This window comes from Budorcas taxicolor, chromosome 23 (genome assembly GCF_023091745.1).
Source record: "Budorcas taxicolor isolate Tak-1 chromosome 23, Takin1.1, whole genome shotgun sequence".
Taxonomy (NCBI): Eukaryota; Metazoa; Chordata; class Mammalia; order Artiodactyla; family Bovidae; genus Budorcas; species Budorcas taxicolor.
Window position 1 is genome coordinate 24613753 of NC_068932.1, and position 8870 is coordinate 24622622.

Sequence of the window (8870 nt, forward strand, 5' to 3'; positions counted from 1 at the left end):
CTGGGTTGGGAAGTTCCCCTGGAGGAGAGCATGGCAACCCACTCCAGGTTTTTGCCTGGAGAATCCCATGGACAGAGGAGTCTGGCGGGCTACAGTCCATAGGGTTGAGAAAAGTTGGACGCAACTGAAGTGACTTAGCTTGTACACATCCTTATATTGAAATATCCCCACCATACTAATAGACAGCATCTGGTGGGCTATTGCTTATGTTCCCATTTAAGTTCAGTATGCAGGGCAATCTAGCCCTTTTAATTGGAGGGATTAGACCAATTACATTTAGAGCAGTTATCAATATTGTTTAGTTTAGGTCTACCATATTTCCATTTGTTTTCTACTTGTCTCATCCATTCCTCTTCACCTGTCTGCTTTTGCACTGTTTCTTTTTAGCTTTGTTGAGGTATAATTGACAAATGGTAAGATATTTAAAGTGTATGACAGGATGGTTTGGTATACATATTCATTGTAAAAGAGCGCCCCCCCCCCCCTTTGAATTAATTAACTTATTCATCATCTCACGTATTTACCTTTATTTGGGAGGAGTAGTGAGAACATTTAAGTTTTACTGTCAGCGAATTTCAATTACATAATACAGTGCAACTATAGTCACCATGTTATTCTTGAATTCTTGGACCTTATTCCCCTTATAACTGAAAGCTTATACTCTTTTACCAACTTCTCCCTTTGTTTATTGTTATATGTTTTCTGGTACATATTTCTAGTTATGAGTCTGTAAATATCCTTATCTTTATTCAACTGATATAGTGTATCTTAATTGCACTCATCTCACACTCTAGTAAAGTAATGCTCAAAATTCTCCAAGCGTGAACCGTGAACTTCCAGATGCTCAAGCTGGTTTTGGAAAAGGCAGAGGAACCAGAGATCAAATTGCCAACATCCATTGGATCATCGAAAAAGCACAAGAGTTCCAGAAAAACATCTATTTCTGCTTTATTGACTATGCCAAAGCCTTTGACTGTGTGGATAACAACAAACTGTGGAAAATTCTTAAAAAGATGGGAACACCAGACCAGCTGACCTGCCTCTTGAGAAATCTGTATGCAGGTCAGGAAGCAACAGTCAGAACTGGACATGGAACAACAACTGTTTCCAAATAGGGGAAGGACTATGTCAAGGCTGTATATTGTCACCCTGCTTATTTAATTTATATGCAGAGAGTACATCATGAGAAACTCTGGGCTGGAGAAACACAAGCTGGAATCAAGATTGCTGGGAGAAATATCAGTAACCTCAGATACGCAGATGACACCACCTTTATGGCAGAAAGTGAAGACTAACTAAAGAGCTTCTTGATGAAAGTGAAAGAGGAGAATGAAAAGTTGGTTTAAAGCTCAACATTCAGAAAACTAAGACCATGGCATCTGGTCCCATCACTTCATGGGAAATAGATGGGGAAACAGTGGAAACAGATGGTGATTGCAGCCATGAAATTAAAAGATGCTTGCTCCTTGGAAGAAAAGCTACAACCAACCTAGACAGCATATTAAAAAGCAGAGACATTGTTTTGCCAATAAAGGTCCATCTAGTCAAAGCTATGGTTTTTCTAGTAGTCATGTATGGATGTGAGAGTTGGACTATAAAGAAAGCTGAGCTCCGAAGAATGGATGCTTTTGAACTGTGGTGTTGGAGAAGACTCTTGAGAGTCCCTTGGACTGAAAGGAGATCCAACCAGTCCATTCTAAAGGAGATCAGTCCTGAATATTCGTTGGAAGGACTGATGTTGAAGCTGAAACTCCAATACTTTGGCCACCTGATGCGAAGAGCTGATTTATTTGAAAAGACCCTGATGCTGGGAAAGACTGAAGGCGGGAGGAGAAGGGACGACAGAGGATGAGATGGTTGGATGGCATCACCGACTCAATGGGCATGAGTTTGAGTAAACTCTGGAAGTTGGTGATGGACAGGGAGGCCTGGAGTGCTGCAGTCCATGGGGTCTCAAAGAGTTGGACACAACTGAGTGACTGAACTGAACTGAAACCTCATTCAGTAAATTTCTTATTTCAGATTTTTTCAGCTTTAGAAGTTTCATTTGGTTACTTTTTTATCTTTCATCTCTCTCCTCTTTATGTTCATGCATTCTTTAGATACATTAGCTATTTTTATTTTTACCATAGCTGTTTTTAAATCCCTGTCTTCTAATTACATTGTCTATGGAATTTAGGGCTATTTCTACTGAATTTTCTTCTGGTTTGGGTCACATTTTCCTGCATCTTTGCAAATCTGGTAATTTTATATTGGATGTTAGATATTGTGATTATTACACTGTTGAGTGTCTAGATTGTTGGTTTAAAGAGTATGCAACTTTGTTTTGGTAGATATTTAAATTGCTTGTGAATTACCTTAGAGTCTTATTCAAAATTTTTTTTTCAAATAAAATTTGCTTTTAGACTTACAGAAAAGCTGCAAGAATTGTACAAAGTGTTCATTGATGTGTTTCACCCAGATTAACCAACTGCTATCATTTTACTACTTTAGCTTTATTCATTTATTTATTTTTTTTCTGAATGCATTTAAGAGAGATGCCTCTTTACTCCCAAATGCTTCAGAATGTATTTCCTAAAAACAAGGAACTCTGTCACATAACTCCAATAAAATCAATCATAGAAAAATTAACACTGTGAATAATATTTTCTAGTTTAGAGACTTTATTCATATTTTGTATATTATCCCATAATTTAGGTATACAATTTTGGCAGAATATCACAGAAGTTATGCTGAGTTCTTCTCATTGCACCACATCAGGGGACAGTCATTTCCCTTCTGATTATGTTAAGTTTAATGTTTTGCTGACGGTGGTATCACTGTGTTTCTCCACTGCAAATTTACTCTCCAACCCATTGCAACTAATATATATATATATATATATATATATATATGTATAAAATAGGTAAATAATTTGGGACTATGTCAATATTCTTTCCTCCTTTAAATTTTACCCATTAGTTTTAGCACTATTGATGATTCTTTCCTGAATCTATCGCAGTTATAATATTTTGCTAAATGGTGATTTTCTTATTTTATCATTCCTTCTCCATATATTAACTGGCTTTTCACTGGAAGAAAGACTGTTTCCTCCTTCCCTCCCTTCTTTCTCTCTCTTATTCCTCCTAATATTTATATTTTCAAAGATATTAATGCACACATTATGATTATAATAAATATAACAATTTAAAAATGAACAAAAGGCTTCCAGTGCCTAAGCTCTTTGACAAAGTGATTATTTTCATTAAGATTTCTTGTCTAATGATACAATGATAATTGAAAGAGTATTTAGTCATTAGTATGTATGTTTGAGTTTATACAGTATATGATTTTTTCTACTAAACACTTAGAAAATGTAGCAATGTCCTTATAAATTTTAGAATTTTTGCATTTTTTTCTTCTTCACTTTCAAGTTCCTTTACATTTTTTTCTCCTGGCTACCCTTTTCCTTTTTTATTCTATCAAGTAAGAGAGAATGTCTCTACTTTTTCTCAAAGGCTAATTCCATCTCTGCCCACAATTCAATTCCCTTTTATGGCTTATGGAATCTTGTAGGTAGACAGGATTACATAGTGGTTAAGAGCATACAGGTTTTGGGACCACATGGACTTTTTAATTTGAGTCCATAACCTCCCAGTTATAGCTCTTTGAGATCAGGCTAGTTAAGTAGCCTCTCCAGACTTTGGACTCTCATTTACAAATTGGGGATAATAACAATATCTATCTCATAGAGTTGTTATGAGGGTTACAGGAGACCATTTGTGATATTTGCACAGTGCCTGGCACATTGTAAGTACTCAGTCAGTGTCAGCTTTTTATTTTTTTTATTTAATCAATGTCAGTTTTAATTACTATTATCTAAAAATCATCTGCTTGCTCCCAGTAATAGTCTGGAAAATTTTAAAATATTGTTCCAAGTGGTGAATTGAATGGGTAATAAACATTATGAAAACTATTTAACTGTTGTCTGAATGAATATAGTCAAGAATCCTCAGATTGTGAAGCCTTCTGTTTTGCTGTTTAAATGAGTGTTATAAAATCGAACACCTATTAAAGTATATTGTGTCAATTTCATCTCTTTCACATAAGCAATTAGTTTTTCTTACAGTTAATCTGAGACAGAATGCCAGGGATTCTTTCCTCTAGTTCTAGAATAACCTTGTTTTTTCTATTTAAATTAAGATAATTCCTTTTCCTCCTTCTCATTGTGATGGTGTAAGGGAACTGAATAAGGACAATATAACAATCACAGTAATAGCTATCATCGCAAAGTTTTCAATGACCCTAATGCCTAGGTCACACCTCAGAATCTTTGGGAGGGGAATCCACATTCTCAAACCTGGTTGCTATTGGAATCATTTGGGGGAACTTTCAAAAATGCTGATGTCTGGTCCCTCCTCTAGAGACTCTGATTTTATTGGCCCAGGTGCAATGGGGGCATCGGGATTTATTAAAGCTCCCATGTGGTTCTGCTGCACAACCAGGCTTGAGAATGACTGCTTTACATACAGTATCACCTCCTTGAAAGAAGTCTGTCTTCAGACACACTTGGCCTCACCAGCGAGAGAGGAGACAGCCTCTGGGGTCCTGGAGGTTGAATTTCAGAGGCAGGACTTGAACTGATATGCCTTTTTGCCTAGTCTGATCATACCCTTCCTCAGGACGTTGAGATTTTTCTCCATTAAAATTTTTAAGTGTATTTTTGTCTGTGCTGGGTCTTTACTGCTGCACGGGCGTTTCTCTAGTTGTGATGAGCAGTGGCTCCTGTTCGTTGCATGGTGGCGGCCTCTCTTGTTGCCGAGCATGGGCTCTAGGGCTCACAGGCTTCAGTATTTGCAGCACGTGAGCTCAGTAGTTGTGGCTCCTGGCCTCCAGAGCACAGGCAGCAGTTGTGATGCAAGGCATATGGGATCTGCCCAGACCAGAGCTTGAGGCCCATGTCTCCTGCATTGGCAGGCGGATTCTTTACCACTGAGCCACCAAGGAAGCCCCTTCTCCTCCTGATGGAAGCACCAGCTCATGGCCATCCCATTCTCATACTATCCAAACTGACCCAGCCTTCTCTCCCTCCTCATCCTCATTGTGCCCTCTGAACTCTGACCTTTGGTCAGCAACTTCCAACATTCTCAACCTTTTATTCTGAGTAGATTTCCCCTTCCTCCTCTCCTTGCCCTAAGGGAGCCTTGGCTCATTTCTTTGCATCTCTCTTGAGTAGAGACTTTTTCTTCTTACAGCTCATGTACTCCATACGCCACTTCAGGTTGAGGATGCGGGGAGGCGTCATCTTTGCTCTGCCTTTCTACTCTAATTTCTATTCTTTTCTCCTTCAGACTAGTAGTGTATATGAAGTTGGACCATCCTGCAGTATCTTCCATCAGCCCTTTGAAGTTCATTCATCTACGCACCCACATCTTAGGCACTCTCCTCTGAGTCTGCACATACATGCCTTGGATAGTGGCTCATTGTGGTTTTTTCACGCCTATTTCTCTCATTGCTTCTGGTGACGTCAACAACTGTGTGGATGAGCCACGCAATGTGCTGCACTCTCAGTTCCTTGAGATCCTCACATCCAATAACTTTTCCTCTCTTCTGCCTCAAGTCACCATCCAATTATTCCACTTACTATGAATTATTCCAATTATTTATAGTCTTGAAGTCTTGATTTTAAATATTCTTTTTCCTGTTTTTCCAAAAATATGCTCCAGAATAACTGATGCACAGTTTTCCTATATCACTGAGCCCTTCAAAACCTAGACTCCACTGCTTTGTTATTACTTATCTCTTTTCGTCCTTTCCTTCCATATGACCTACAATGGACTGGCAATACTCCTAGCATGAGTATGCTCCTTTTTTTTTAAACCAGCTTCCTCTTCCCTTACCTTCGATTTTAACTCATGGCTTGTTTCATACCTAATTGAGGATGTAGAAGCCATACTCTCTCCACCAGCCAATCTAGAAATTTACTTAGAGCTTTGTTTATCTTTACTTCCTTCCATTAAGAGGTGAAAAGTGTCCCCACTTCTTTAGAAGGTCAGCCTCTTTTCTTGTATTCTGGGTCTTATCTCCTCACTTTCTCAAGAACATGCTATTTCAGCAAGTTTTATTAGCTCTCTTTTGCAGAGATGCTTACTCCTTGGAAGGAAAGTTATGACCAACCTAGATAGCATATTAAAAAGCAGAGACATTACTTTGCCAATAAAGGTCCATCTAGCCAAGGCTATGGTTTTTCCAGTGGTCGTGTATGGATGTGAGAGTTGGACTATAAAGAAAGCTGAGCGCCAAAGAATTGATGCTTTTGAACTGTGGTATTGGAGAAGACTCTTGAGAGTCCCTTGGACTGCAAGGAGATCCAACCAGTCTATCCTACAGGAGATCAGTTGTGGGTGTTCATTGGAAGGACTGATGTTGAAGCTGAAACTCCAATACTTTGGCCACCTAATGCGAAGAGCAGACACATTGGAAAAGACCCTGATGCTGGGAAAGCTTGAGGGCAGGAGGAGAAGGGGATGACAGAGGATGAGATGGTTGGATGGCATCACTGACTCGATGGAGATGGGTTTGGGTGACCTCCAGGAGTTGGTGATGGACAGGGAGGCCTGCGTGCTGCGGTCCATGGGGTCCCAAGGAGTCGGACACGACTGAGCGACTGAACTGAACTGAACTTTTGCATCATTGGTCAGTCCTACTCTACAGGATCATCCTCATTCACTTATAGACATTTGCCAGCATGGCCCATTAGAAACCAACAACCATCTTCCTTGATTTCACATCCTCCTTCCACTCATATCCCAGTATTTTTTCCAGAAAATCTTCTTGAACCCATTATCCATCCTTGGTCCCACCCAGTTTTCTACCCTTTCCAATCTAGCTTCAGTTTTCAGCCACCCCTGTGGAAATAGTCAAGTCAGTAGAAACCTCCTGGTCCTAATCTTATACAATCTCTCAACAACATTTGACCCAACCAGTTACTTCCTCTTCCTTTAAACAATAGTTTGTAGATATGCCTCTAATATGAACTTTTCTAATATTTTCCTCATGATTGGATTGAGGTTATAGTTTTTTTTAGGGGTGGGTGGGTGGGTGGAGAATACCACAGAGGGGAAGTGCCCTTCTAATCCCTTCATGTCAAGAGGAACATGGCAGGTATGTAACATCACCGATGACATTCACCCTAATCATTTGGTTAAGGTAGTGTTCGGAGAAGGCAATGGCACCCCTCTCCAGTACTCTTGCCTGGAAAATCCCATGGACTGAGGAGCCTGGTGGGTTGCAGTCCATAGGTCGCTAAGAGTCGGACACAACTGATCGACTTCACTTTCACTTCTCACTTTCATGCACTGGAGAAAGAAATGGCAACCCACTCCAGTGTTCTTGCTTGGAGAATCCCAGGGACGGGGGAGCCTGGTGGGCTACCATCTATGGGGTCACACAGAGTCAGACACAACTGAAGCAACTTAGCAGCAGCAGCAGCAGCAAGGTAGTGTCTGCCAGGTTTCTCCACTGTCAAGTGACATTTTTCCCTTTCCATACTCTGTTTTTTGAAAGTGAATCACTAATTCTAGTCCGGTGCAAACTCAATCCGAGAAGGGATGGTAGTAATTAAATTTTACCAAGGAAGATATCACCGACTCAGTGGACATGAGTCTGGGTCCATTCTTGTCACAAAGAATTGGAAGCAACCGATCACACAAGCAGGGTTTTGAATGAGGAATTAGTTCGGTTAAAATTATTTAAAAAAGAAAGCCTCCAGGTAAATGCAAATATATGCTCTCAGCAAGACACTTAACCATTTCTGCAGGCCAGTGTATAGGGCAATACAAATAAAAAGAGACCCCTAAACAGTGTTTGCCATTGTCATCTAAACTACCATGCCTCTGGCTCCCAGAAGAAAAGGTTTTAGAGAAGTGAATTCCAGCTTGTGTTCTTGTGATTTCAATCTGGCTGGCAGATGTGTTTCATTTGGCCTACGTGATGTTTAAAATTATTTTCTGATTTGGTTGTCAACTTTCAGAAACTGGGAAATTTGAAATACAAACCCAGATTTCATGCTTCACTTGGAAATTTGGGAACTCCGGCAGCACTGGATCTTCATTTAGTTATGACAAATTGGCATGGTGCCAAGTCATTGCTCGTCCGTTTGGATGAGCTGCTCTCTGTCTTCCCAGAGTCCCACATAGCCTACCTACTGTGACTTTTGTAGTTTTTTGAGCCCAACACTCTTGCTGGGAGGGATGATACTGCTGTCTCTAGCTAGGTGAGGGGTTGCTAAGTTATAAGGGGAGTTGATGTATTTTGTGGAGTCCCTGAGCGCACGACCACAAACAATGACAAGTTAGACAACCTCCATCAAACGGAAGACAGAATGGCCTATACATGTTTGCAGTCTGTCAATGCAACAGGTTGCCTCAAATATGACCCTCTTGACCTCAAATATGGTGACTGTTTACATCTGAAGTGTTGAAGCAGAGCTGGGAAGATCATGTATTAGGCTATCAGAGAATGTGTTCACTGAAGAAAGCTCCGGCAGACACATTGGAAGAAGCCCTCCCAGCTCCAATATTGAAAGTAGAAGTGTGAGTCACTCAGTCGTGTCCGACTCTGTGTGACCCCATGGACTGTAGCCTACCAGCTCTTCTGTCCATGGGATTCTCCAGGCAAGAATACTGGAGTGGGTCACCATTTCCTCCTCCAGGGGATCTTCCCAACCCAGGGATGGAACCTGAGTCTCTTATGTCTCCTGCATTGGCAGATGAGCTCTTTAATACTAGGGCCATCTAGAAAGCCCAAGTAATTTGTATAACCTCGTCCAAACAAAATCTGCTAGAGTTTCAACATTTTGTTATGGGGTCAAATACAGACCGAAGGCAGTG